The sequence below is a fragment of the Mesoplodon densirostris genome, chromosome 1 (assembly GCF_025265405.1).
Source record: "Mesoplodon densirostris isolate mMesDen1 chromosome 1, mMesDen1 primary haplotype, whole genome shotgun sequence".
Taxonomy (NCBI): domain Eukaryota; kingdom Metazoa; phylum Chordata; class Mammalia; order Artiodactyla; family Ziphiidae; genus Mesoplodon; species Mesoplodon densirostris.
In genome coordinates, this window is record NC_082661.1 from 149,349,821 (window position 1) to 149,376,850 (window position 27,030).

Genomic DNA, 27,030 nt, shown 5'->3' on the forward strand with positions numbered 1-27,030 from the left:
AAGATAAATGTTTCATCTTAATTTATAAAGGTATACTTCATTAACTTGCTGTAGGTCATAGCATAAAAAGAAGGGTTTTCTGGAAAACAAAGATTAAAAGCCCATAATATTTCAGACAAAAAGTCATTAAATTATAAATCATATTTATCAGTTCAATTTAATTAATTTTTGTTTCACTGGATGAAGCCATAAGGTTTTCCATTAGAGTTTTGTAATTTCTTACCTAGTTCAGCGGTATGATCTAAAAATCACCAGAAATCTGTATTTGTCAAAAATCCTTTATATGAATTTTCTTGAAGATCTTCATTTTCATCAAAGCATCTGAGTAAAATAATAACTGTCTATAAATGATGAAAGACTTAAAATGGCATGGTTAAAGATCTGATTACAGTGCAGTTGAAAAAGAAATTTGGTTAATTCTGTGACATACAGCATTTTAAGATAACTACAATTATGACTGATAACATTATACCAGCACATACCAGATTTTTAGGAATTCCATGTAATTTCTAGAATATCTATATTAATGGCATTTACCCATGCAATATAACCTAAGAAGGTTTATTACTACTTATTTGACATTTCCCAGGTAACTGAACAAACATACTAAATAGACCTAATTAATTTAATATCTCTCTTTGGAATGTATCAGGGGCCCTCTGAAGCATCCCAAAGTTAGCTAGATGTCAAAAGAACATTTAGAATTTGATTTGAGGAAGTTTGTCAAAGATAGCAAAAGGCTTAAAAACACTTGGTAAACTAGGATCATAGGTCATTTGAAATAGTACTTATTCACTCACCCAAAGGGACAATAAAAGATTTGAAAGGCAAATACAGAAAGTTACAGTGAATTAAAAGGTACAGAAACTTTACACTCTGTTATCAAAAGCAGATCAGTACTCCAAGAAAACTTCGTTCTCTTAACACAGAGAGGGAAGCAAATTCTAGCTTTGTACCAGCTTATTTTTACTATTAAAACTTATTTACTCAAATTCTATTCTAATCTTAGCCAATCAAGACCATGCACAAAACTCTTTTTTCAGGGTTCTTTTCCCACAAACCCATCTATAACTTTCTTACTTCCATTCAGATTTTGTCCTACATTTTCCCTTTCTTTTTCTCTCTCCAGGACAAAATCACTTTCTTTTCCCTTAACGACATGCATTTCCATTCCTTATATCTTTTTTCCTTTCATACACAGATGTTTTTATTACTACTTTTAGTATTTTAATTACATATATTAGAATTCTTAGTTTTTAAAAACCTTAATTTCTAGTGAAAACTAAGAAGTAAACAATTATGAACTGTTTTTTACAGTAGCATTCTGTAGATGGCAAACAAATATTGTTTATGATTTCTAAAATGTACTTTTAAGGAAAAATTTTCAGTGTGGCACCAAACATTTTTGTCAATAATCCTAAATATCTTTAGTTTTTCTCCAAACAGAAACCTATGTTCAGTAATTAATGTTTTGGTATATTATTGGGTTGGCCAAAAAGTTTGCTTGGGTTTTTCTGTAAGATGTTATGGAAAAACCTGAAAGAACTTTTTGGCCAACCCTATATTTTATTTTGGAATGATCTAGATATTTAATAAATTTCCATCATTTAACTTAACTTAGCAAAACTCTATTTACCAAAAATCTGAAGAAACTATTTTTTAGTAGGCATAGCCTAAAACATAATTATTCTTAACAAGTTCACCTAAAACTTCTTACCCCATTTATATCTATTTAATTCAGTTGTTCTCAGCAATTATGTTTAGATTAGCCATGAAAATTTCATGAGACTGTATACCAAGTCAGCCATCATGCCAAGCTATTTTTTTTTTGCTGATAAATTTTATAACAGAGATAATATGACCTTATTTGACTTTTAGTGAACATAGTTACAATAAAAGTAAGACGTGTGTATTAACTAAACCAACAAACTTAAACTTTAATACCACGTATTAATTTAATATTGAATATTTCTCAGATCACATGAACTTGAAATTCATTTGGGTTAGTTTCTATTACATTTAGAAGTATTTAATTTATAAGCACTTACTCTTAAGTTAATTAAATAGAACTCTTTTATAAATTAATTTTGATTTTGATAATGCTATCCAGAGATAGAGAAATATCAAATTTATAACATACACACAGACATATAAACAGACATAACCAGCGATCTCATAGCTTCATTTCACAACTTAAACATGAATCAGGGATTACAATATAAACTTACTAGTTTATAAATAACAGTTGGAATAAGTTAAATTTATTTGCTTAGATGACTAAGGCTTTTTACTATTTGTGGAAAAGACTTTTAAGATTTTTATTTGTCCTTGATAAATCCTTAAGTAAGCTGTGAATTAGATTTTGAGCAAGGAAGCCTTTCCAGTAGTTTGTACTTTTAAAAAGGCCTCTTTTCCTCTTTTTTTTTTTTTTCCCTTTGGTTTACCTGATTGAGTTAACTAGTCTCAGTCTCAGGTCATTGTGGGCTGTATTTACATTTCTGATTTGTAGAGATTTGCAAGACAAACACAGTTGCTTTTAATTCCCCAAAGAACTGGTCTGCTGCCTAAATGATAGCAAAAAATTGATTTGCCCAGCTACATTTTCTTTAATTTGCTTTTTTATATCAGTGAGAATATTTCCAACTAAACTGGAAATCAAGAGTTCTATGTTCTAGAACTTTAGGGTTCATTTTATCAGGCCTTCAAAAGTTTGCACAAGGCATTCAACAAAGGCCCTCTTTCTGAGTGCACAAATTAAACCCAGAGCAATTCACCTCAGAGGCAAAAAACATCAACAACAAAAACCCCTCTATTATTGCCTTTATTAGCCCCTGAATATTAGTCCCCAGTTTTTACTTCATATTGTATGGGTTCAGGTAACCCTATTGGTTTCTTTTAGTATATTTAATTAATATTTCCAGAGGGGCAGGTTTATATGCCCTGTCTTATAATACCAGGCAGGGGAGCATTCCCCAGTGAGACTTAATAATCTGTCCCACAATATTATAATTAGGTAAAAGAGATTTAACCATCTTATATAAAGCCCGTTCAAATGCACTGATTTTTATAAAATTTCATCTAATTCTCTCAACTCTTATACCTTAATTTTAGCCTCCATTAGGACCCCACCAACAAGTATTATTCCTACAAGGAGTCCCAGAAACTCTCCCTTTTATCCCCTGGCCATTTAACCTAATTTTGTATAAAAGGCATTGGGGTCCTCAGTGAAGGGTCGAGCCAAGGGACCCAGACCCTTTTGTCAATCTTTTTTTTTTTTTTTTTTTTTTGCGGTACCTGGGCCTCTCACCGCTGTGGCCTCTTCCATTGCGGAGCACAGGCTCCGGATGCTCAGGCTCAGTGGCCATGGCTCACGGGCCCAGCCGCTCCGCAGCATGTGGGATCTTCCCGGACCGGGGCACGAACCCGTGTCCCCTGCATCGGCAGGCGGCCTCTCAACCACTGCGCCACCAGGGAAGCCCCGGCTTAGTGTTTTTTAACTGAGCAAATCCCAGTATCTTTCAGCTGGGCCCCCCACCTCCAGTATCTTTCAATTGGATAAATCTTCCTTAATGTCTCTCAACTGAGGAGTCAGGTATCTTTTTATTCATCACCAAAAAAAAAACCTTGGGATCATCAGCCCATAGCAGGAGATCTAAGACCTAGGAGATATTTGCCCAGTCATCTAGACTCACTGAGGAGGTGGACTGGCACAAGTGACCTTTGCTGGTACCAAGGCTCCAGATCCTGGTGGAATTCAGGCAAAGGAGAGAATTCTGTTCTGGGTCCCTTCACAGTCACCAAAACTGTTGACTGAAAAACACACAACATAAAAGTTGTGAATTAAGTTTTATTCAGGGACCTTACTGAAGACTGTAGCCCGGAAGACAGCTTCATAGATAGCTCTGAGGAGCTGCCCCCAAGAGGTAAGGGAGGAGCCAGGATCCACATGAACTTTTTTGCTGGGAAAAACATGTAGTCAAGCATTAAAAGATTACTGCTAATCATCTCAAGTTAATGATTTTAGTGCTTTTATATATATGGGAAGATGCAAGAATATGGGGTCATTGAAATTTTTCCTTAGATATGCATCTTGAGTATCTAGGGGCCAACATATCCAAAGCACAGGTTGCTTCCTGCTTTTCTCCCTTCTGAATTTCCCTCAGGGTGTACTGTCGGTGAGCACCTGCGATGGCTAATGGCTTGATCTTCCTAGAACTGGAAAGGCAGGCAACATTTTTTTCTTTACAAAACAGATTTGTGAAGAATTGGCAAGGTGAAGAAGTCTGAGCTTAGGGTAGTAAATTAGTGAGGAAGAAACAAGTTTTGCTTATGTGGCCTTCTTGGCTCTGAATTCCCTATCTCTAGTGATAAGAATGTCTATCTCCTGTTTCAGGGAGGATACCTTTCTTATGGAAAATTTATTTCCTGCTTTTCGGGGGACAGAGGGTCAGAGTGTCCTTGAACCAGCTATTTTTTAAGTAACTTTAATTCCATATAATCAGTATGCCAGAGGGGCATATTTTGGGGTGGCCTCCCCTGCGCTCTATCACTTGAGAGTGGTTGGTAATGGGCTGGTTCCTAAATTAGTGTCTTCTAGTACTACTGGGGGTAAATAACTACTTTGTTTCTTAACAGAAGTCTAAGTGATATTTCTCTGCCTTAGCATTTTCCTGTTATAGAGAGAAAGAATCCCAACTGAGCTGATGTTGAATTGTTATCTTTTTTACATGGATAAAAATGAGAAGAAATATGAAGATATATCACCTCCTCTTCTGTTTAAAGACCCAAAACAAGAGTGGTGGTAGGGGAAGGCAGGGGAGAAAGGAGTTGGAAACTTAATTTTTACAAAAAAGCTAGCAGTTCATGACAGAACTCACAGCTTGAGAGGCCTGTATTTCCAGACAGTTGCCCCTGTCTTGACTCTGTTTGTTTCTGGTTATGTTGTCTGTGTCCCTGGGGTGAGGCTAAGGACAAAGGACAATTGGGAAGGCAGCCATGGCCCACAAAATAAGCCTTCAATTGTCATTTTAATATGTCTACCATTTCACCTTAATTTAATTTCCCTACCTCCAAGAATATATCTTGTTTTGTAAGTTCACAGGCTGACACATCATCCAGAGAGACTATTTATTTTTCCTATCTTCTTCACACAAATGCTGAGATTATTCTTGCAACAGTAATCAAGATCTTCTGTCTCTGGGTTGCAAAGAAAACGCATTCAACTGTACTTGAAGGAGAAAATTGAAATTTGGCAACAGATGATAAAGCACATTCTCCTTCTCTTTCAATTCTGTCTGCTCATATCAGCTGAACTGCATTAATAAAAGCAAAAGGGGACTGTTGCTTGCTATTGGCAAAATATACAATATTCAATTGCCCAAAACTCTGTATTAGGTGTGTTGCGGTTTACTCCTATTATGGAACCTTGTGCTTTTAGTCCTTTTTTTTTTTTTTTTTTTTTTTTTTTGTCAGTGCTAGCATGGTGCAAAATGAACTACGAAAGTACTCCCTAGAGGAAGGTGTTTCCCACTAGCTTTAATAGCAGAGCTACTGTGAATTTTCTAGAAATATGATCAAATCTCAAGTATTTGAGATTGCCTTGCCTATCTGCTTGCTGTAACCTTTTTACATTACTGGTGTAATTATTTTAGGAAACAACTCTGTAGATTTATTAGCATGCTTAATGCTAGCTTTAATTATTTATTGCATTTATTGGGTATGCAAGTCATGAAATTGCCACTGGGTACGTTTACAAATAACACAACCACCACAATAATAAAAGGCATCCAAAAATAAAAGTAAGTTGGTACCTCTGACAGAAAGATTTCCATAAATAAAGGGCGTACTGCAGATTTTTCTTTTTCCGCCATCAGACAATCTCATGGGCATGCCAATTGTGAAACCATAGTCAAATTTATAGAAATGCATGGGTAAGGACAAAATAAAAGTTCATACTCATATACACTCAAAATAATTCTTTTTAGCCAGCCCTGTAACAGGAGGCCAGTGGCTCAAATATAGGCAAAATTTTGAAGTAGGAATAGTTTAACTTCAGGTGCCTTTAGACTCGTCTTTGTGTGCCTAGCAATATCTCCTTCTCAACTGGTATTGAGATCCTCTTCCTCATCCTGGCCTTAAATATTGAAGCATCCCGGGACTCTGTGCCTGGACCTCTTCTCTTCTTTAGACACTTTCACTCCCTAGGTAATCTTTTAATTACCATCCTGACACTGAAGGCTCCCCAGGTTCCATCTCTGACCTGAATCATTCAGACCCATATCCACCTGTCTACTTAAACCTAACATATCTGAACTTGAATTCTTGATTTTTCTCCACTAAGTCTGTTTCTCTCAGCGTGTTCCCCTTCAAGTAAATGATAAGATTTGGTTGCTCAGGTCAAAAAATTTGGCATCACCCTTGACATCACTCTTCATTTCATATCCCATATCAGCAGAACTGTTGGTTTTACACTTTTGAAATTTATTGAGTCTGACTACCTCTCTCCATTTCTGTTGTTACCACTTTCATTCAAGCCACCGTCATGTGGAACATAGAAGTTTACTTTATCCTTCTACCCCTTGTGTCTACTCTTGCCTCCATTTAGCTATACTTCATACATAGCCAGAAAGATCCATTTAAAATGTAAATATGCTATTACCTTCTGAGTAAAACCCTCAAATGCATTCCTGTCACACTCAGTGAAATAAAAAATCCTTATTCTGACCCAAAGGCCTTACGTTATCTGCCTCCAGACTCACTAGTTTCTATCTGTAGTCGCTCTTCTCCAGCTGCTCTGCTACTCCTCCATGCTGGAAGGATTTTACCTCAGAGTCTTTGCACTTGCTGTTCCCCCTGTCCAGAATGATCTTCATCCAAATGTCCACATGGTTTGCTCTTTTATTTCTTTCAGTCTTTGTCAGCTTGTCAGAAAAAAATGTCACTGCCTGTCCTGCTCAAAGTAGCACCCTTACCCTGCTTTATTTTTCTTTACATCTTTATTTATTGTCTACATCTCCCAGTAGAATGTAAGATCTATGTGGAAAGAAATGTGGCCTGATTTGTCTTTTATATGCCCAAAGTCTCAAATGTCCTGGCATAGTATAGGCATTGAGTAAATATTTAGGGAATGAATGAATAAGGTGTCATTAATGTTCTAGGGGCTCCATTTGCTTTAGAGCAGTATCCTTTCTGTTCCATAGTCAAATCCATTATATTAATAGTTCCCAGCCAGTTGCCACACCTGGCTTTTAGCAGCTAATCTGTACTAGAACAGAAGCCAAATCCTTGTGATTATGAAAACATGACATGTACTGAGGAAGGCCTAGACTTAGGCTACATTTCTACTCAGACACACCAGAGTAACATAAAGCTTCAGGCCTCATTACAGATTCTATTTAATTGGGGCTTAAGTCTGCTATCTTACAACCTTCAGCTAGAGCCATTGTTTCTGGAGTTTGGCTCAGTTGGCTGTGCTGGTTAGAGATTTCAAGGCTTAGGTGAATTTCTTTAAAAAATACTGCTGGTATTTATTCCTTTGTGTAAATCATTTTTTCCCCTTGTAGTAAAAGTAACACAGACTAGATTAATGAGGAAACACTGGAAAAACAACAACTGTAGAAAAAATTCCACTCCTCAGAAACAACCATTCTTAATTTTTTTAAAATAGATCTTTATTGGAGTATAATTGCTTCACAATACTGTGTTAGTTTCTGTTGTACAACAAAGTGAATCAGTCATATGCATACATATATCCCCATATCCCCTCCCTCTAGAGCCTCCATCCCACCCTCCCTATGTCATTGCAAAGCACTGAGCTGATCTCCCACTAGCTGCTTCCCAATAGCTAGCTGTTTTACATTTGGTAGTGTATATATGTTGATGCTGCTCTCACTTCGTCCCAGCTTAAAATTCCCTCCCCATGTCCTCAAGTCCATTCTCTACGTCTATGTCTGTATTCCTGCCCTGCCACTAGGTTCATCAGTACCATTTAAAAAAATTTTTTTTAGATTCCACATATATATGTTAGCATATGGTATTTGTTTTTCTTTTTCTGACTTCACTGTGTATGACAGACTCTAGGTCCATCCACCTCAATACAAATAACTCAATTTCGTTTCTTTCTATGGCTGAGAAATAGTCCATTGTATATATGTGCCACATCTTCTTTATCCATTCATCTGTTGATGGACATTTAGGTTGCTTCCATGTCCTGGCTATTGTAAATAGTGCTGTAATGAACATTGTGGTACATGTTTGTTTTTGAATTATGGATTTCTCAGGGTATATGCCCAATAGTGGGATTGCTGGGTCGTATGATAGTTCTATTTTTAGTTTTTTAAGGACCTTCCATACTGTTCTCCATAGTGGTTGCATCAATTTACATTCCCACCAACAGGGCAGGAGGGTTCCTTTTTCACCACACCCTTTTCAGCATTTATTGTTTATAGATTTTTTTTTTTTTTTTTTGCGATACACGGGCCTCTCACTGCTGTGCCCCCTCCCGTTGTGGAGCACAGGCTCTGGACACGCAGGCTCAGTGGCCACGGCCCACAGGCCCAGCAGCTCCGCGGCACACGGGACCCTCCCGGACCGGGGCATGCACCTGTGTCCCCTGCATCGGCAGGCCGACTCCCAACCACTGCGCCACCAGGGAAGCCCTAGATTTTTTGATAATGGACATTCTGACCGGTATGAGGTGAAACCTCATTGTGGTTTTGATTTGCATTTATCTAATTACTTATACTGAGCATCTTTTCATGTGCCTCTTGGCCATCTGTATGTTTTCTTTGGTGAAATATCTATTTAGGTCTTCCACCCATTTTTTAATTGAATTATTTGTTTTTTTGATATTGAGCTCCATGAGCTGTTTGTACATTTTGGAGATTAATCCTTTGTCTGTTGTTTCATTTGCAAATATTTCCTCCCATTCTGAGGGTTGTCTTTTCGTCTTATTTATGGTTTCCTTTGCTGTGCAAAAGCTTTGAAGTTTCATTAAGTCCCATTTGTTTAATTTTGTTTTTATTTCCACTACTCTAGGAGGTGGGTCAAAAAAGATCTTGCTGTGGTTTATGTCAGAGTGTTTTTCCTATGTTTTCCTCTAAGAGTTTTATAGTATCTGGTCTTACATTTAATCCATTTAGAGTTTATTTTTATGTATGGTGTTAGGTAGTGTTCTAATTTCATTCTCTTACATGTAGCTATCCAGTTTTCCCAGCACCACTTATTGAAGAGTTCTTCTTTTCTCCATTGTATGTTCTTGCCTCCTTTGTCATAAAGTAGGTGACCATATGTGTGTGGGTTTATCTCTGGGCTTTCTCTCCTGTTCCATTGATCTATATTTCTGTTTTTGTGCCAGTACCATACTGCCTTGATTACTGGAGCTTTGTAGCATAGTTTGAAGTCGGGGAGCCTGATTCCTCCTGCTCCGTTTTTCTTTCTCAAGATTGCTTTGGCTATTCGGGGTCTTTTGTGTTTCCATACGAATTGTAAAATTTTTTGTTCTAAATCTGTGAAAAATGCCATTGGTAGTTTGATACGGATTGCTTTGAATCTGTAAATTGTTTTGGGTAGTATAGTCATTTTCACAATATTGATTCTTCCAATCCAAACACAAGGTATATTTCTGCCTCTGTTGTATGTCATCTTTGATTTCTTTCATCAGTGTTTTATAGTTTTCTGAGTAGACGTCTTTCGCCTCCTTAGGTAGGTTTATTCCTAGGTATTTTATTCTTTTTGATGGTAAATGGGATTGTTTCCTTAATTTCTCTTTCTGATTTTTCTTTGTTAGTGTGTAGGAATTCCAGAAATTTCTGTGCATTAATTTCGTATCCTGCAACCTTACCAAATTCATTGATTAGTTCTAGTAGTTTTCTGGTGGCATCTTTAGGTTTTTCTATGGATAGTATCATGTCATCTGTAAACAGTGACAGTTTTACTTCTTCTTTTCCAAGTTTTATTCCTTTTATTTCTTTTTCTTCTCTGATTGCCATGGCTAGGACTTTGAAAACTAGGTGGAATAATAGTGGTGAGAGTGGACATCCTTGTCCTGTTCCTGATCTTAGTGGAAATGCTTTCATTTTTTCACCATTGAGTATGAAGTTTGCTGTGGGTTTGTCATATATGGCCTTTATTATATTGAGGCAGGTTCCCTCTATGCCCATTTTCTGGAGAGTTTTTATCATAAATGGGTGTTGAATTTTGTCAAAAGCTTTTTCTGCATCTATTGAGATGATCATATAGTTTTTATTACTTAATTTGTTAATGTGGTGTATCACATTGATTGATTTGCATATATTGAAGAATCCTTGCATCCCTGGGATAAATCCCACTTGATCGTGGTGTATGATCCTTTTAATATGTAGTTGGATTCTGTTTGCTAGCATTTTGTTCAGAATTTTTGCATCTGTGTTCATCAGTGATATTTGTCTATAATTTTCTTTTTTGTTATATCTTTTTCTGGTTTTGGTATTAGGGTGATGGTGGCTTCATAGAATGAATTTGGGAGTGTTCCTCCCTCTGCAATTTTTTGGAAGAGTTCGAGAAGGATCAGTGTTAGCTCTTCTCTAAATGTTTGATAGAATTTGCTTGTGAATCCATCTGGTCCTGGACTTTGGTTTGTTGGAAGATCTTAAATTACAGTTTCAGTTTCATTACTTGTGATAGGTCTGTTTATATTTTCTAATTCTTCCTGGTTCAGTCTTGGAAAATTGTAACTTTTCAAGAATTTGTCCATTTCTTCATGGTTATCCATTTTATTGGCATATAGTTGTTTGTAGTGTTCTCTTATAATCCTTTCTATTTCTGTGGTGTCAGTTGTGATTTCTCCTTTATAGTTTCTAATTTTATTGATTTGCATCCTCTCCCTTTTTTTCTTGATGAGTCTGGCTAAGGGTTTATCAATTTTGTTTATCTTCTCAAAGAACCAGGTTTTAGTTTTATTGATGTTTGCTATTGTTTTCTTCATTTCTATTTCATTTAGTTCTGCTCTGATCTTTATGATTTCTTTCCTTCTACTGACTTTGGTTTTCTTTGTTCTTCTTTCTCTAGTTGATTTATGTGTAGGGTTAGATTATTTGAGATTTTTCTTGTTTCTTGATGTGAGATTGAATTGCTATAAACTTCCCTCTTAAAACTTCTTTTGCTGTTTTGGGTCATGGTGTTTTCATTGTCATTTGTTTCTATGTATTTTTAAAATTTCTTCTTTGATTTCTTCAGTGATTTCTTGGTTATTTAGTAGTGCACCGTTTAGCCTCCATGTATTTGTGGTTTTTACAGTTTTTTTTTTCCTGTAATTGGTTTCCAATCTCATAACGTTGGGGTCAGAAAAGATGCTTGATATGATTTCATTTTTCTTAAATTTTCTGAGGCTTGATTTGTGACTCAAGATGTGATCTATCCTGGGGAATGTTGCATGTGCACTTGAGAAGAAAGTGTATTCTGCCAGTTTCAGGTGAAATGTTCTATAAATATCAATTAAATCTACCTGGTCTCTTGTGTCATTTAAAGCTTGTGGTTCCTTATTTCTTTTCTGTTTAGATGATCTGTCTGTTGGTGTAAGTGGGGTGTTAAAGTCCCCTAGTATTATTTTTCTTTCTTTATTTTTTAAAAATTTCCCTAGTATTATTGTGTTACTGTTGATTTCCCCTTTTATGGCTGTTAGCATGTGCCTTATATATTGAGGTGCTCCTATGTTGGGTGAATAAACATTTAAAATTGTTATAACTTCTTCTTGGATTGATTCCTTGATCATTTATGTAGTGTCCTTCCTTACCTCTTGTAACAGTCTTTATTTTCAAGTCTATTTTGTCTGGTATGAGTATTGCTACTCCAAATTTCTTTTGATTTCAATTTGAATGGAATATCTTTTTTCATTCGTTCACTTTCAGTTTGTATGTGTCCTTAGGTCTGAAGTGGGTCTCTTGTAGACAGTATATATATGGGTCTTGTTTTTGTATCCATTCAGCCAGTCTGTGTCTTTTGGTTGGGGCATTTAATCCATTTACATTCAAAGTTATTATTGATATGTTTGTTCCTATTTCCATTTTCTTAATTGTTTTGAGTTTGTTTTTGTGGGTCTTATTCTTCTCTTCTCTTTCCCACCTAGAGAAGTTCCTTTAGCATTTGTTGTAAGCTGGTTTGGTGGTGCTGAATTCTCTTAGCTTTTGCTTGTCTGTAAAGGTTTTAATTTCTCTGTCGAATCTGAATGAGATCCATGCTGGGTAGAGTAATCTCGGTTGTAGGTTTTTCTCTTTTATCAGTTTAAGTATATCCTGCCAGTCCCTTCTGGCCTGCAGAGTTTCTGCTGAAAAATCAGCAGATAACCTTATGGGGTTTCCTTTGTATGTTATTTCTTGTTTTTCCCTTGCTGCTTTTAATATTTTTTCTTTGAATTTAATTTTTGTTAGTTTGATTAATATGTGTCTTGGTGTGTTTCTCCTAGGGTTTATCCTGTATGGGATTCTCTGTGCTTCCTGGACTTGGGTGACTATTTCCTTTCCCATGTTAGGGAAGTTTTCCATTATAATCTCTTCAAATATTTTCTGAGACCCTTTCTTTTTCTCTTCTTCTCCTGGGATCCCTGTAATTCGGATGTTGGTGCATTTAGTGTTGTCCCAGGTCTGTGAGATTGTCTTCAGTTCTTTTCATTCTTTTCATTTTTTCTTTAATCTGCTCCTTGGCACTTTTTTCCACCATTTTGTCTTCCAGCTCACTTAGTCATTCTTCTGCCTCAGTTATTCTGTTATTGATTCCTTCTCTTGTATTTTTCGTTTCAGTTATTGTGTTGTTCATCTCTGTTTGGTTGTTCTTTAGTTCTTCTAGTACTTTATTAAACATTTCTTCTATTTTCTTTATCCATGCCTCCATTCTATTTCTGAGATTCTGGATCCTCTTTATTATCATTACTCTGAATTCTTTTTTTGGGTAGATTGCCTATTTCCTATTTGTTTATTTGGTCTTGTAGGTTTTTACCTTGCTCCTTCATCTGTGACATATTTTTTTGCCATCTCATTTTTTCCTTTTTTTTATGAGTGGGATTGTGTTCCTGTCTTACTGGTTGTTTGGCCTGGGGCTTCCAACACTGCAATTTGTAGGCTGTTGGGTAGAGCTGGGTCATGGTGCCTAGATGAGGACCTCTGGGAGACCTCACTCTAATGAATATTCCCAGGGATCTGAGGTTCTCTGTTAGTCCAGTGGTTTGGACTTGGAGCTCCCACCAAAGGAGCTTCGGCCCAACCCCTGCCTTGTGAACCAAGATCCCACAAGCTGAGCAGGGTGGAGAAAAAAAAAAAAAGAGAGAGGGAGAGAACAATAATGAAGTAAATAAAATTAGACTAGTTAACTAACAGCTATGTTAGAAAAAATATAAAAATAAAAATATAGATGAAACAACAACTGGAAGATAAAACAGAACCACAATAGTAAAAAGGAGGAGGAGGGAAAAGAAAAAGTGGAAAAGGCATTGGCTGTGGAGGGCAGGGCCTAATCAGGGTTGAGGTTTGGGCAGTGGGTGGGGCCTATGCTTAGGAAAAGGGCTGGAAAAGGTGGAGGGGTGAGTGGTTGGGGCTTAGGCTCAACAGAACAGAAGGGGCCCAGGCTTGCCCCTGCCTCTGGTCTCAGACGGCAGTAGACCCCACCTGGGAGACCAGTAGGCTTCCTGTGCTTGAGTGGGTGGGGCAAACGCCCTCTACTTCTCTCCTGCTCCTCCAGTCCTGGAGGACTCCTCCCGCTTGCCTCTCCTGATCTCCTGGGCCTCCCTCCTATGCCCCCAGGACCCACATGGCCTGGCGGGGGGCTTTGGAGGGCAGGGGACCAGCCTGGGAGCTCAGCAGGCTCCCCATGCCCGAGTGGGTGGGGCAAATGCCCTCCGCTCCTTTCCCACTCCCCCTGCCTGCCTTTCCTATTCTGGCCTCCCTTCTACACCCCCAGGATCACCCCAGCCCAGAGGGGAACCATGAGGGCATAGGACCCAACCCGAGAGCGGGGCAGACTTCCCTGGCCGATTGGACAGGGGAAATGCTGGGCCCACTTCGCCCCTGATCTGAGCCCCCGAGGGCCCCTCCAGGTGTGGGAACCCCTCTCCCCTCTCAGCCACTGCTCAGGGGCACTGGTCCTGTCTGGCCTCCACTTTTTCTCCCCCCTCAGTCCCCCCACATCCTACTGGTTTGCTTGGGGCTTCTTCCCATCTCCCTGGGCGTCAGGGTCCCCCACAAGCGTCTGACAGGCACCCTAGTTGCAGCAACCATTGTTAATTTTGATGCATTTCTTATTAGTTTCATTTTAGTGTGTTTGTGTTTGTGTGTGTGTGTGTGTATGTTTGTGTGTGCGCACATGTGCATGTTTACACAGTTGGAGTAAGCCAACAATATTTATTGAGCACTATTTTTATTCAGAGCCCTTTGTTCCTGTCCTAATAATCTTATTAAAAAAATGAGGGGCTTTGATTTTCTGTCCTCATTGTGAACTACTCCTCAGGAGGCATTCCTTTCACATGAAATTAGACTTCCCTCTTTCCATGTTACCATTACCCTGTGCTGAATGTATGTTTGTCCTTTTTTGTTATATCTATCTAGGCTCTCTCCCTCTCTGAGAGATAATACAGTGGAAGCCTGCTCAGACATGTTGGAACAATATTGGAAAACAGAATTCAGTCAGTGAAAACAAGAGAGTAAAGTATGTGAGAGTGTCCCTGACTTGAAGAAGAGTCAAGTAGTGTTATGATGTCAGGCTTGGTGGTTATGGGGAAGAGTTGCATGCTAAGACTGTTTTGTGATGGAAGCTAAATCCAGGGAGCAGATGGCAGGTCTAAGGCCAGACCTAACATAGAAGATGTTAAGTCGTAGCCAGAGAGAATGCAGGTAATAAACATAGTTGATGATGGAAACTTGGGGACTTATAAGGGTGGCTGAACTAGTTCTACCAAATGGAACTAGTTCTACCATATATTAATTAATTAATATATGATCATTATAGGAACACTAGAAAATGCAGATAAGTGGCTGTCCACTTACTTTAAAATATCTTTTGGTGCTTGCTTTGTGGTATTAGTTGTATCTAGGGTGGAGATTAGGGGAATAGAGAGAATTGGGAATTGGAGGAAGTATATACAAGAGACGAATAGGGAAGTACATCATTGCAATATAATCATTCAAGAAGAAATATAGTGATCTGTCATCTTTATAAATATAGTAACCTGTCCATCACTGCTACTTGACTTGTTATGTATTACTTTGGTGATTTGAATTAAATCTATTATTTTTAGAAAACACTTAAATTCATAAATTGGCATTAACAAGCTGGAAATAGACCAGGATTTAAATGTGGCTTATTTCCTATTATCCTAAAAGAATTCATCGAAGTCTTGGTGGAATGCAGTGTCTAATACCTGAGGGCACCCCTCTGAGACACCGAAGTGTTTGCCTCAAAGGAAAGCAATGAGCTCTTAGGGCCCCTTCTAAGGGATACCACTTTGCTTCTCCCATTGTGCTCCTAATGCACAGTACCCAGCATGTGAGTTATTGCTTATCAGGAAAGCTCTGATTGTCACTGTGAAATGTTGTTCTCCAGATGTTTAAGTCATTAAGAGTGGTGTCAGCACAGCAAGCAGGCCTTCCGTTTTGGAACATTGATGCCTTCCGCAAGGGTTGGCAGACTACTGGTTCTGGCCTGAATAATAGTTCCAAACAGGAGTGAGGCATGTCCAGGAGGTGGCAAAGAATCCCTGGACCAGGCTAAGTTTTTATTCTTCAATCTGCCTCTAGAGTGCAGAGGCTAACTCTGCTCCTGTGAGGTAATTAGGGAGGAATCAGGTAGTAAGACTGCTTGCCTGCTTGGTATGAATTGTCAAACAAGATTCATTTGTGACTCAGTTGTCTTATATCTGTATGAGATATTTACTTTGTAAAGTAGTTTTACATACATAATTAGATGAAACCTCTTGAGTCCTGGGTGGCAGGCAGTGTATAGATGAAGGACATAAGACAATCTTTTCTTTTTTTAGCACCTATTACTTTTTTTTTTCCCCCTAATACTCTTGGGCTTGGAGGACATAGTATCTTCCTATGGAAAATGCACATGAAAATCTATGCCCTAAAATGCTTCTCAGCAAAAAATGAACACAATGAAACATGAAGAGTCTAGAGAGAAGAAATGAGATTCACTCCTTCCCTCCCTCCCTTCCTCTCTCCTTTCCTTCCTTCCTTTCAGTTTGATATATATTAAACCCTCCTAGACTGAGGTACACTTAATGATTCCTGCCTCTTGCTGAATTGTAATGCTAATTTTTTTTTTTTGTCACACATCAGTTTATTGAGGAAATTGTGATGTTAGAGGTTAATGCTATTCACTTGATTACTTTTCATGATGTCAAACAAAACTCCAAAGGCCACAAGCCATGAAGTTACACAATTACTTTCCCATATTTGTTCAGGAAACACAAACATCAAACACAAAGAAATGTTCAAGTGAATCTGAAAATTGCCCCCTTCCTACTTTTTTTCAAAAGGTGGTAATTAAGGGTTAGGAAGTACAGTGGAATGGAGGAAGGATGAAAATGGGACATGTAGAAGGCAAATATTTTTGCTCGGTTTAATTTTCAGTGTTTCAAATCTTTCCAATTTTTTTTAACATGTTTTGCACCAAAAAAGGAATCAATACTTTTCATTCCACTCTTGTCAACTTTAGCCAAAGCCTTCTGAGCTGCAGTCATTTTGCTGTTTTTCTTTACAGTCATCAAATCTTTAGTGTTAAATTTAGTGTAATCTTCTTTTGCTTCTACGGGCTCATCTGATTACTTTCTTTGATGGAGGGTTTGGCACTGAAGCTGGAGGTTCTGGAAGCTTTAAATATTTAGATAAGTCATCACTTAATTCTTTAGGGATGTAATCAGATATCAGACCATGGGCATAACGAATATAATCCTCTTCCTTGTCACTGGAAACCGGGTCACCAGAGAAAAATGCAGTAGACTGTACCCGGGCATCGACATTTACATTATTGGTTTTTAATGCTGCCATAGTCTGATTAACCTTTTTTTCCAGCCATTTTAATGTCTTCTCTTTGCTGCACTTGTAATATTTCTTCTTGTCTATTTCTTTCTCCTCTGCCACATCTCTAAGTAACTTCTCAAGTTCAGGAAGTTTCAGCAACAAGATGCAATTCGGAAACATGTCATCCATCACAACTTGATCCAGGGGCTGAAACTTTCCCTCTCTATCAGCCTTTATAAGGTAGTGGAAGTAGCAGAAACAGAGGGTCCATGGGTGTGGCAAGGTGAAGAAGAACTCCTGATTGAACTGATTCATTTATAAACCAAGAATGGTTTTTTTCCTTGAAAACTTTTATTTCAAGCAGCTCCGGTAGACACATATTGAACAAGTAAATGGCTCCTTCCCCTGAACATGGGTTAACCAGTTTTACAAACATAAAACCACTTTTCATCTTCTTTGAAGCATCTTTTAAATACTCTGGGACCAGGAACACATGCTGCCGGGTGTGAGGCCATTCTCCGCAGCCCACGCATTCCGCCATGCTGCCTGTTTGGTCCCGGCGGCCGCAGGCCTCTGCTAATTGTTTTTTAAAAAGCCAATTATATTTTCATGTTGCCGAGAAAATTTCTGCCTAGAGTATAAAACACCTGCTTGTGATATTTTTTTCCATACCAGTTAACAGTTCTGTCCAGTAGGTGGACTCCTTCATGTACAGATAGGGTTTTTCTTTTCCTTTAATCAAGTGTTCTTAAATTTGTGAAAAGGCATTTCCTCATATTGAACTTTTGTTTTCACCAATTTATTTTCTGAAAGACTGAAAATAGATTCTGGTATACTGCCTATTCCTGTTTGAGAAATAACTTCATCTTTAGTTACTTTTTCTTTTGTTTTATTTCATTTTTGTTTTAGTTTGTATCTTGACATTTTAAATTTATAAATCAGAGTCCCTTTGCAGTGACTAAATTTACCATCTGCATTGGATTCTTTTAAAATAAACTACATTTCTGTGCTTATATTCATCACAATATACAAATGTGTGAATAATTATGATTAATATATATTGATACCAAGGACTAATAATTATATTTGTTGTGAGAATAAATCTGTTTATAGTCTCCATAGTTGTTTTCTTCACATTGTTCTGGAGTAAATGTTTTTTTATAATGCTTTTTTCAACAGGGAATCTGGCACATGAGTCATTTTTAAGCCAGTCCCTGAAATTTATACTCGTTACTACCCCTAGGGTCAGATGTCTTCGGCAGTTTCTCTGTGGCCAGTGGGACAAGTGCAGATTCTCTTTCTGGATTATGAGTCTGTCTTTGTCCCTAAATCCTTACCTTTCACCCCTGTTCTTTGAAAATCTTATCATACCATGTACTATAGACACTGAGATGTTGTATGCATGATGAAAATTCCAGTAGTTGATTCAATACTTTTATTCCAACATGAAAAAGAAATCTCTTGACCTGGAAACCCAATTTAGGAAAAGCTTCATTTAGGTAACCTTTGTGTGCTATTTCTCTGTGACTGAGCCAATGATGATAGCATGTGACCCGAAACCAAATTTCTCTCACAATTCATTGCGTTTTCTTATATTACAGGTTCTACCTCCAGTGAAAGATTAAAATGTCAAAGAAAAGTAGAAAAAAAAGGCAACCTCTTCCCTGTATAATCAAGGCCAATTTTGCTGTTTTTATTCTAGATTGTAAAGTTGTTAAAAGAAAGAGTTGTATCTTATTCATCTTCATATTTATCCTAGTATCTGATATCAAACATGGAAGCATAACTGAACAGAATGTGTTCTATTACTTCAAAAATTGAAATAACTTGGATTAGAACCTTCTATTAAACAGAATAATTAAGGATGTCATTACAGAACAAAGTTTTTTTAAAAAAAACCCACACACAGATATTTAAGATAGGCAGATATAGTTTTGAATCATGCTGCCTTTTATTAGCTGTCTGATCCTGCTCAAGTTATTGAACCTCTTGGAGCTTCAGGTTTCTCAATTTCTAAAATGGGAATAACAGTACTTAGAAATAATTGAGGATAAGATATTATATAATTTATCCAATAATATGTTATGAAAAATGAAGACTCAAACCCAGCTCTTCTGCTTTCTGTATAACATTGAAAGTGTATTTCTATGCTTTGAGTACTTATAAAGGACAGGGATTAGAAAACTCTCCATACTAGTTATGATAATCCTGTTCTAGGATGATATAGGAAGAAGAAAAAAGATAATAGTGGAAACTCCATTCTGAAAGCAGACTTAAAGTTTGAGATCTTTCTATGGCCTGAACTTTAGTGTCACCTCCAAATTCGTATGTCCTAATGCCCAGTGTGAAGGTATTTGGAGGTGGCGCCCTTGGTGGGGAGGGGGGGAGATGCTTAGGTCATGAGAGTGGAACCTTCATAAATGAGATTAGTGCTTTTATAGAAGTGACCCCACAGAGCTCCCTAGCCCCTTCCACCATGTGACGATATAATAAGAAGTCTGTGACAGGAAGAGAACCCTCACCCAACTATGCTGGCACCCTGATCTTGGACTTCTGGCCTCCAGAAATGTGAAAAGTAAATGTTTATTGTTTATAAACCAGCCAGTTTATGGTGTTCTGTTGTAGCAGCCCATATGGGCTAAGACAGACCCTGACAAGAACTTTAAACTGATATTCAGGCAATGTAATTAAATGTTTAACATTTTATAAGTTGGTAGATAAGAATTAGTTTTAGAGAAAATTTTAGTGCAAAAAAATGTGGAAAGATAAGGAATTCCAAAAGTACCAAATCAGAGAGATTATTTTCTAAATTAAGTCAAATAACCAAGATATATGCCAAGATATTAAATCTATGAAGTAATTTCAAGAAAGCATGAAGAAAATGAAGAGTTGAAATTGTCAAAGTAATTGATAATGTCCTTCTCATGGTTAAATATTTTCTTCTAGAATTAAAAATTTAATCCAGATATGATATCAATTTAATTATACTCAGGACTGGTACTAGCCTTACCTAGGATTCAACTGTATGAAAATATAATACACCTTGATTTTTTTTTACCAAAAATTTAAGGTAGAGATTTTATTTCCCGCGGCCTGTCAAAAATAAGAGGAAACTGACCTTATTTTTTATAAAATTATAACCTTCAGATTAAGTTGCCCAAGAGACCGAGTGAAGGATATTTATTAAAAGTCCCTTCCCCATTGCAAAACTAGGAATAGTACAGGTATGCAAAAATAATAATGATGATTGCAGACAGAAAAAGGGTTAAGAACCAGGGCTATGCGTCTATTCAAGGAAACGGACAGAGTCTACTATTTGATTCTTACTCTTCTCTGCAGGGCACTATATCAAAAGGCATTCAAAGGATTGCTTTCTTTTAGGCTCTAAATATCCTTTGGGTGTTTGCAGATCTGCATGCTACATTGGAAAAACCTCAGCTTACAAGATGTCCTGTTCAAGCTGTGCTGTAAAAGCAGAGGAAGTAGCAGCCCCAGGCTTTCTATCTTTGTCAGGACTCCTCTTGAGATATTAATGTAAAAGTTTACAAAACTAAAAGTTGAATTACATCTCAGGTTCGATTGGATCCGTTAAAATGGCTTATGGTTCAGGGTAATTTATCAGATTTATGTATCTATTGGCAGAATTTATAGTGTTGTATAGACCACATACAGGTGGAGTTGAGGAAAGAAATCAATCTTTGTCATCTCTTAGTCTTCTTTGTCTTTGAGATGTAGCAGGAGTAGTGCTGAATAAAAGCCAAGTAACCTGGGAATCCATTCTTTCTTTTAGAGTGACTTGGGATAAGATCTCAGTTCTCACATAGGTGTTATTTATAACATATAGAGTTTAGAAAGAAGAGAGCTTTGGTTGTCAAAGAGATATTTTTGTTATCCTGGGATACATACATCTAAAATTCTAGGACTTTAGTAAAAATTTTCTTCATAGTTTCCAATCAGTTGCACCAGCTGCTTCTTCAGAACATCTCTTGATCAATAATGCCCATGATACTGGAAGGAGAGGAGAGAAACTTTCTATACAGTAGAATTGAAATCTCTGTTAAGAGATACATATGTCTGGTTGCTGGCCCAAATTTTTGAACTGCTCCATGTTTTCTAATATTTCTTGTTAGATCAAGAATGTGTATTTTTATGGTGTTTCATTTATCTAAAAAATTTTTATGACTCTTCTAGTTAGCAAGGACAAAATCAGTCCACCATATTTGAACTTCAGCCAGTCATTACCAGGCTAGACCAACTGCCTTTCTGAGATGATTTTTAAGAAATAGATTTGGGGGACTTCTCTGGTAGTCCAGTGGTTAGGACTCCACGCTTCCACTGCAGGGGGCACGAGTTCGATCCCTGGTTGGGGAACTAAGATCCCACATGCCCTGAGGCGTGGTCAAAAAAAAAAAGAGAAAAAGAAAAAGAAATAGATTTGGAACAACCAAAGTTTTACTAATCAAAAATCAGTTGTATTTACACTAGTTAGGTGTAGTGACTTTTCAGAGTAAAAAATGTCAGATATATTTTCAGCATAGATAAAACTACACACTCCTTTTTGGTACTTGCATCAACCTTCCCTGCTCTAGTTTGTTTCATATACATGTGGGTTTACATTACTGTATTTTAATACATTTTAATAATTTTCAGAGTGTCTATTGTTAATAATTTTCTTATAGAATCTCAAACTTAAAGGAAAAATTGGAAGCACAGTACAAAGAATGCTTTTTTCCCCTGAACCATTTGTAAGTTACTAATTTGATTCTTTATCATTCCTAAGTGCTTTAGTGTTTAAGCCCTGTGAACAAGGACATTCTACTGCATAATCATGACACCACCTTCAAAACCAAAAAATCAACTTTGATACATCCAGAGACATCTCAGATTCCATTCAAGTTTCACCCATTGTCTAAATGCATCCAGCAAAAAATCCAGCTAAAATTCTCATATTGTATTTAGTTATTTTGTCTCTTTTCACTTTTTCAGTCTGGAATATTTCCGTGATTTTTTCTTTGACTTTAATGACCCTAACTCTTTTGAAGATTGCAGGCTAGTTATTTTGTAGAATGTTCCCTCAATATGAATTGGTCTGCTGTTTCCTCATGATTACATTCAGATTTGTCAGGAAACCACAGAAGGAATACTTTCATCTTTTCATTATATCCTATCAGGTGGTGCATGGTTTCAGTTTGTCCCATACTCATGATATTCACCTTGATTACTAGATTAATGTGGCGTCTGCTATATTCCTTCACTGTAAAGTAACTCTTTTCCCTGTTGTAATTTATATTTTGTGGGAAGGTACTGTGGAACTGTGTAAATATCCCGTTCCTCATAAATCTATAGTTTAATTTGTTAATTTTTATCAATATAGACTAGAGGCTTTCTATTTTATTTTTGTGTTCGAGTTGTTCCCAGTTTGGCAAGCAGTAGCCCACCTAAGCCAACTTGTCTGTTCTTAGATATGTGCCATTATTTGAGCACTTCGTTTCTGTGGCTTATCTTTAAAATTTTTTTTCCAGCTTTATTGAAGTATGATTGACAAATAAAAATTGTATTTGTTTAAGGTGTACAATACAATGATTTGATATATGTATACATTGTGAAGTGATTACTACAGTCAAGCTAATTAACATATCCATCACCTCACAGTTAACTTTTTTGTGTGTGTGTGGTGAGAAGACTTAAGATCTACTCCCTTAGCAAATTTCAAGTATATAATACATCATTATTAACTATAGTCACCATTCTGAACTTATCTTAAAACTGAAAGTCTATACCTTTTGGCCAATTTCTCCCCATTTCCCCCAAGACCCAGGCCCCAGTAGTAACCACTCTTCTACTCTCTGTTTCTATGGACTTGACTTTTTTAGATTTCCTGTGTAAGTGAGATCATGCAGTATTTCTCTTTCTGTGTTTGGCTTCTTTCACTTAGCATAATGTCCTCAAGATTCATTTATGTTGTCACAAATGGCAGGATTTCCTTCCTTTTTATGGCTGAACACTATTCCATTGCATGTGTATGTATATCTTTATATGTATTTATACATTACATATATAAATAATATGTATTTGTATATAAAATATATATTTATGATAAATTTATATATGTTTTATATAAGAGGTAGATATATGTATGGATAAAGAAGATTTGGTTTATATATGTAATTTTCTTTATCCATTCATCTGTTGATGGACACTTAGGTTGTTTTTATGTCTTGGCTACTGTAAGTGATGCTGCAATGAACATGAGAGTGCATATATCTCTTTGAGATATGGATTTTATTTCCTTTGGATATATACCCAGAAGTAGAATTGGTGGCTCATAGGGTAGTTCTATTTTTAATTTTTTGAGGAACCTCCATACTGTTTTCCATATGACCAAGTTACATTCCCACCAATAGTGTACAAGAGTTCCCTTTTCTCCACATCCTTACCAATGCTTATCTTTTGACTTTTTGATAATAGCCATCCTAACTGCTTTGAAGTGATATCTCATTGTGGTTTTGATTTGCATTTCCCTGATGATTAGTGATGCTGAGCACCTTTTCATATACCTGTTGGCCATTTGTATATCTTCTTTGGAAAAATGTCTGTTCAGGTCCTTTGCTCAGTTTTTAAATTGGATTATTTATTTATTTATTGCTATTAAGTTGTATGAGTTCCTTATATATTTTGAATAGCCATATTGGATATTTGTAGCTTATCTTGCACATTCTGTGTCTCAGGCCCAGAGTCAGCCATTTCTTCAAGTAGCCTGATTCCTTTTAGTGGAGAATGGTAGAAGCTAAGACCAAGGAGTTAGGTGTACTGATTGCTTTTGGAGTGTCAGTGCTTCCAGGCCTTATAGTGGATTAATGTAGGGAATATAGATATATATAACACACATACAAACACACTCTCATTTATGTCAATAATTATTCCTCTTTATGTAGTGAAAACCATCAGTTCTTAGTACAACCAATACCAGTCCCAAACTACCAGATTTATTTTAGTTTTCTCCTTTTGCATATGTTTAACTCTTATCTCTGATTCTGAGAAACCTGTCTCCTGGTTTCTCCCAGGAAATATATTGTCTTTAATATACCAATTATTTGTCTTCGTTTTCAACTCCTACCCGACACAAATGCCCTTCTCACCCTGTTCCAACTCTGACTCCCATGTGGGATGTCCTCTTCATTCCACTAGGGATTCTATACCTCATCTTAAGTCACTCTCCATAGACGAGCTCCTTGCCCCATATGGACTCTGACATCCAGTGCTATGCTGCCCTCACTTATAAATATGCTCCTCACTGCATTTGGGCTTCTGGTTCTCCCTGCTGGACCAGCCTACATGCAGAAAGATCCTTCTCACTGTGCTTGAGCTCTGACACCACACACACGGCCACGCTCATAAACAGATGCCCTCCTCATCTTGCTTAGGTGCTGGCATCTCAGGTCAGGCACCTTCCCACAGGAATCACTGCTTACTCTGGCTCTGAGTGCCTGTGCTGAGCTTCTCCTCCTCTCTCTTGCTCGGATGCTTCCCCAACTCACACCTTACTCCAGGTTGCCCTTCCATGTGGATGCCCTCCTCATCCAGGTCAGACTGATACTCCGTCAGACGGAGACTTCCTCTGTGGACACCCCTGAATCTCATTTGTGCTCTGATAGACTGTTCTGGGTTTCTATTTGTACCCTTCTAACAGCTGGAAAACATGTCTATTTTGCTCTCCTCCTATATATGATTTTTATATGTATTTTTTAACTCCTATTTTAGAAAATCAAAAAGCTTTCTTTTTAAGAGCATAGAACTGAAACCTATGTTTGAAACTCTGAAAATCAGGTGGTCCTCTTCTCTTTATGAAGAGAGTCACAAAAAGATCCTTTGAATATCACCATTCAGTATATTAACCTATTATTTTGTTTATAAAAGTTTGATCTCTACTTGACCATTTTTACAAGAGCATAGGTTTGCCCCATTCACATATCTTAGACAATCATTAATCTATCCTTAAGTAACACTACAATTAGTAGAATTGAATTTTGTAAACCCTTTTTTAAAGATTATGTCAAGTCCACTTTGTGTTCTTATATACCTAGTGTGTTTCCAGCAATGAAAAAAGCACAATGAGTAATAGAGAGATAATATAGGGCATACCTCATCACCTCAAGCAGCTTATGATCTTTTTGGACTAGCAATAGTTCCAAAGGAGAAGCAATGCAGTGCAGCATATAAACTTCGCTGAATAACATAGTCTGTTGGTAAGTACGGTGTACATTCCAAGGAAAATATGGCTTGTGGACTGGAGCAGTTGAATTTTCTTATTGGAAGTGTCTGAAGCGTTATCACTTCAGTTGGCCCTGGAGAGTAGATCGGATTTGGACAGATGAAAAGATGGGGAAAAAAGAAGCATGCATCAGGAAAATCACAGGTAGAATAAGCATGGCGCGTGGGGGGATGCAAAGGAATTTATTCTGATGGGAGCAACAGTAAATTGGGAAGTCCTAGGAGGTTAGATTGACAACTAAAATGGGATACTATTTCCCAGGGCTTGGAACCTCTCAGTACAAAGAGTGTGGGCTTTTCCCATAGTCACTAGAACCACAGTAGGATCTAGAGCAACATTATGACATGATGAAAGTTGTGTTTTAGGAAATTTAATCTAGAGGATATTTCTTGTGTAGGTTAGAGTTGGGGAAGACTGTAATTTAGTCAGTTAAAAACAAGCTGGAAGTGTTTAGGGCCTAGAATTCAGCTATGATACTGAGGATGGAAAAGATGGAACAACTTTGAACTCTTTCCAAGGACAACTGAGAACACAGTGAAACTAACCAACAAACAAAAAATGAAAGGTTAAAAGTGGCTTCAGAAGCTATAAGGCAAAATGAGTGGGCAGTGCATTCTCTGAAAGTAACATTAACATCTAACATTTTGCACTTTCCATTGGATTTAAAATGCCTTTCTTTAATTTCCTGGTTTAGTAATTATTTTATCTCATGACTTTCCAGAAAATCTGCAGAATGGCCATTTAAAAAAGCAAAATAGGAAAATTAAAAAGAAGAATTGGTAATGAATGGTTTGAAACACATACATGAGCAGAAATTATCTCTGTATGCAGTGTAGCAGTTACACACAAGCAGGTACATGTTCGAGATAAATTATTCAGCCTTAGTTCCCAGCCATAGTCTTGGAAGCAGATGGAAGGTTTGAAGTATTTTTAATAAGCATTTAGATGTAGGATTGAACCTGTAATTTTCAGAGAATACTTAGGAGACTAGCCGATATATCAGGTAGGGAGCACTTTGGTTAAACGGTAATATGATTATGTCTATGTACAAACAAACACATAACAGAAGAGATGCAACCAGCATAGAACTGCATGTGTCAGTCTTACAAAATACACAAAAATATTAGTGCTGAGAGAAATTTCTAGAAAACATCTATGCTTGCAGATATTTGGCCAAGTTTACAATTTTTTTTTAAAGCATCATGTCTAAGTCTACAGAGATAAAAAATACTGTGTGCTTTCAGAGGTTATCAGGGACTATATAAAACCTACATATCAAAGCATAACCTTTATTTAGAAATATGATTAATATAGCTGAGAATACATTCTGTTCTTAGAACAAAAAAAATAGACAAAAAATCAATATGATGGGCCATATGTTGTTTGGTAGTTATAGAAATGGAATATAGAATGAAGGCTAGTTAATTTTCAGCTTGTTTGTTTTTTTAGTTTTGTATCTTCTGTTGCAACTGAAAAAAGTATATTCCCAGTGAAGATTTTAGGGGTGGAATTCTACTCACTGCTTCATTCCTTTGGGATCTTCTTGTATCTTCACTGCAACTAAAATAACCTCATCTTTGCTTTAAGTATATTTTGTGAATCTTAATAGTATCACAAATTTAAGCAAATTCCAACTTTTTTCCCCTCCCAGCTCTGTTGCTCTTACTTGAATAAAACATAAAATTAAATGTTTGATTTTGGTTGTACGTTGTAAATTATGCATTGACTTTAGTTTTCACAGAAACATGAGCCAAATGTATTTTTTAAAAGGGA

General features: G+C 37.0%; 1 protein-coding gene and 1 pseudogene across 1 annotated transcript in view; one reads left to right on the forward strand and one right to left on the reverse strand.

Moving 5' to 3' along the window:
• Positions 1–27,030, forward strand: part of LOC132484573 (cytochrome c oxidase subunit 7B2, mitochondrial) — a 163,514-nt gene that overhangs the window by 16,779 nt on the left and 119,705 nt on the right. The gene's annotated exons all lie outside the window — the stretch shown is intronic.
• Positions 16,509–17,526, reverse strand: LOC132488677 (ribonuclease H2 subunit B-like; annotated as a pseudogene).